The 3,533-nt window shown below is 43.9% G+C and overlaps 1 non-coding gene across 1 annotated transcript; it reads left to right on the forward strand.

Annotated features, from left to right (window-relative positions):
* Positions 1-2,849: 2,849 nt before the first annotated feature.
* On the forward strand, positions 2,850-2,939 carry TRNAY-GUA (transfer RNA tyrosine (anticodon GUA)). The gene is given in 2 exon segments: positions 2,850-2,886; positions 2,904-2,939. It is a non-coding gene; the product is annotated as a tRNA-Tyr (tRNA).
* Positions 2,940-3,533: the final 594 nt, after the last annotated feature.

Here is a 3,533-nt window from a genome sequence, read left to right on the forward strand (position 1 = left end):
TAATTATACAGTCCAGCTATTAGTAGCTTTACCTCTGGCTGTTCTCCATCCTGCTTTCAAGCTACATCCTTTCCTTTCATCTTATTCTACACCACATGAAACAGGTGAGCTGTTCCCTTTATATAGCTCAGGGCTTCAGTCACATGGTTTTCAAAGCTTGGTATCTTCATTTAATCAGTTAAAAGAATCGAAATAATCAGAGATCTTTCATGGACTCCATGCCAAATTTTAATTCTGTTAAGCATTCAAAGCTTACCAAGTAAAAAAAAAAATCAAGAAAAAATTAATTAATTTTTCCTAGGAATATCTACTTTGAAAAGCTGCCCTGAAGGGTACATTTGTAGTTTAGAATATCTTTCACAAATCACCCATATATCACTGCTAGCAAGTTGCACAAAAAGACATCTCCAATGCTTTTTATTGTCAAGGCAACACTGTGGTTTCTGCATCCCATTTGTTCATGCATAGATAGTAACAGCATCTACTTTTTATCTGATCCATTTGAATTTTTATCTTGACTATAACCACTACTGATTTCTTACAGGAGAGTGCAAATTGTTTAGGGTTATCTTCACCAGTAACAACTTCTGACAGCGAGGAGATGGCGATACTAGCCCTAAAATGTCTGTGTTTGTTACCTTGGATTAGATGTTAGTGCCAAAGACTGAAACTGGGTAGAGCATTAGTTTTCAGGTTTGGGGTCCTTGAATGTGTTGGTGAGAATCAGTGGATTATTTTTAAGGGGTCTGTGAAAGGTAACTCAGATAAGGCAACTCATGACAACGGGTTTAAATTGGCTTGAAAGGAGCCTGAAGTATCCCTTGAAAATGCTGTAGGGATTGCAAACTGGAAAAGATTAGATCCCTGGGGCTATGCTATCTGCTCTGATTTAGGAGCTTGGGTCCTTGTTATCTGTTGTGCCATTCTTTTTCCAGGGCAAGATTAACCCCACATTCTTTCATAGGAGTCCTCTTTCCACCTAGGCCATTTGACCCCAGAGAGTGCAAATGTTGCCCCTTCAGGCAAACAGCAGTTCACTTTTCTCTTTGTCTCTACCATATGCTTTTCTTTACGGCACCAGCCGATATGTTGCTGGTGGGTGACTGTCATGACACATCACAGGTCCCAGGATTAGGCCTCTGAGAAGCTGCAACAGTACCTTGTAGATAAGTTAAATATTTCCTGACCTTCCTATATTCCCAGGAACAAAACCGGGAAGACATCTCATTGAGTTTGTTTGGAGATGTGTGTTGGTTTTAGCAGTGAAGGAGCATTAAGATGTTTGTTAGTATGAAAATAAATACAATGTGTGTGCATGTTTGGTTGTTAAGACAAAGCTGTATTTTCTAAACAGAGATGTACACAGTGATAGTTTTGCTGTGAGTCCATCTGCTCTGAGGGGTCAGCCTCCTCACATGGACATCACTGTTGTGTTCGTTTGCTAAAGACCTCTGAAGAGCATCTGGTCCAACCTCTTGCTCCAGGCAGGGTAGACTAAAATTAGGGCACATTACTCAAGGCTGTGTAAGTCAAGCTTTGGAAATTCCATCCTCTGCACAGACTTTGCAATGGTGAAATTTTTTATTTTCATGGTATTTTTCTCCCTTTGTATCTCAGCAAGATTTCTCTGGTGGCATCTTTTGCCTATAACCTCTCCCTGTGCACCTCCAAGCAGAGCCTGACCCTGCCTTCCCCATACTCTCCCATTTGGGAGTTGCAGACTGCAGGATGATCCCCCTTCATCCATCTCTTCTGCAGGCTGAATGGGGCCAGCTCTCTCTGCCTTCCCTCCTCCACCCTGTGCTCCAGCCCCCTCACCATCTTGGTGCCCCTCCACTGGACTTGCTCCATGATGTCCATGCTTGCCTTATACCGAGGAGCCAAGGTGGGCAACAGCGTTCCCAATTCAAGCTCATAAACACTGATTATGTAGGAATAATCACTTCCCCCAGCCTGCTGGCTACATACTTTCTGCAACAGCCCGGTGTTTGGGGTTGAGTCACAAGGAAGAGGTGGAGGTAAGCATGGGTTAAGGATGGATATGCTGTAGGGCACTGAGGTAACGCTGCTGCACACATTCCCATCACAAGTAGGATGGCATGGTTTCGGCAAACAGGGTGTCTGCTCACAGCTTTGTGCCCCACCCTGCTGCTCAGACAGACAAATGCTGGTGAATCACTATAATTCAAAAAGAGTGTAGTTTGCTTTCAATTGCCACAGCTGCAGCGCTCAGATGATTCACAAAGGGTTCAGCCTTCCAGGCCCAGGGGCTGGGGAGGCCACTGGTTGCAATGCCAGACATTGCAACCTCATCTGTGTTCGAGGGGTCTTAGATGCACTGAAGGAGTTGGTGGGATTTGAATTGAAACCACAGTAGTTATTCCTTTCTGTCCTTCTTTTCTGTTCCTCTACATTCACTATAGAAGCTGCTGGGGAGGTGTTAACTGTTTCATTTGCTATTTTGTTATTGGATTTGGCTGGAGAACTGTTGGGGAGAATTGTGTGGAGGGGAGGTCTCCCTCTCTTTCTGGTTCAACTTAGGAAATGTGGCAAGGTCACCAAAGAGTGGGTAAATTTCTTTGTCAGGCCGTAGACAGATTTTATATGGGTCATGAGAAGATCTCCAACCTTAATGCTACCACCACCAACAGTCTTACAAGAGCTGTGAACTATTTGGCAAAGGAAACTGGCAGTTTTGTAACCAAAATCCAGTTTTGCAGGAGAGTGAGCTTTGTGACTTTTTTTGGATACTGTTTTGCTGCTGTGAAAAGCAATACATATGGAGGCCCATGAGAGCCTAAGGCTATTGTTGATGTAGTCTTGACTCATTCTTGGCAATCCTTTACCTTCCTTTGATAGCTCAGCTGGTAGAGCGGAGGACTGTAGGCTGCCTCTGAAAAGTAATCCTTAGGTCGCTGGTTCAACTCCGGCTCAAAGGAAAGATTTTTGAGGTTTGTTTTCAGTTTTGTCTTTCACTTTTTTCCCAGAGTTTACAACTTTGCAGAACATCCCCTTCCAACCACTCTATACCCTGTGAGAAATTTAGTCTATTTTCCTTGTCTAATTCAGTTGATTGTTACAACTGTGGTGCTGTGACCATTGTCACCTCTCTATGAACCACTCATTCAGGAGCTGGACTCAGTGATCCTTGTGAGTCCCTTCCTACTCAGAATATTCAGTGAAATCTAGCTAATCAGTTGATGGCCATCATAAGAGATTCTGTTCCTGCAGGGGCTTCAAAACCTACAGACCCTCAAGAATTGGAGCAGACACATGGTGCAGAACTTGCAAAGCCTCTTTTACCTGACTGGAGTGTGGAAAATGGGGTTAGGTCCAGTTACTGGAGCACCCTTGTTGCTGGTTTCACCCCTTTTCCTGTCTCATTCTTTCATCTTGAAGTTCTGAGGCTTTGAGTGGGGCAGTGGGGAGCTAAGAGAGCTGGGGAAGATAAATGGGAACACTGAGATAATTCAGGTCCTGATACCTGTCTGAGACAGTGGCTACATGTGACAATAATCATCGGCCTTCTGAAA

Source organism: Anomalospiza imberbis, chromosome 1 (assembly GCF_031753505.1).
Source record: "Anomalospiza imberbis isolate Cuckoo-Finch-1a 21T00152 chromosome 1, ASM3175350v1, whole genome shotgun sequence".
NCBI lineage: Eukaryota > Metazoa > Chordata > Aves > Passeriformes > Viduidae > Anomalospiza > Anomalospiza imberbis.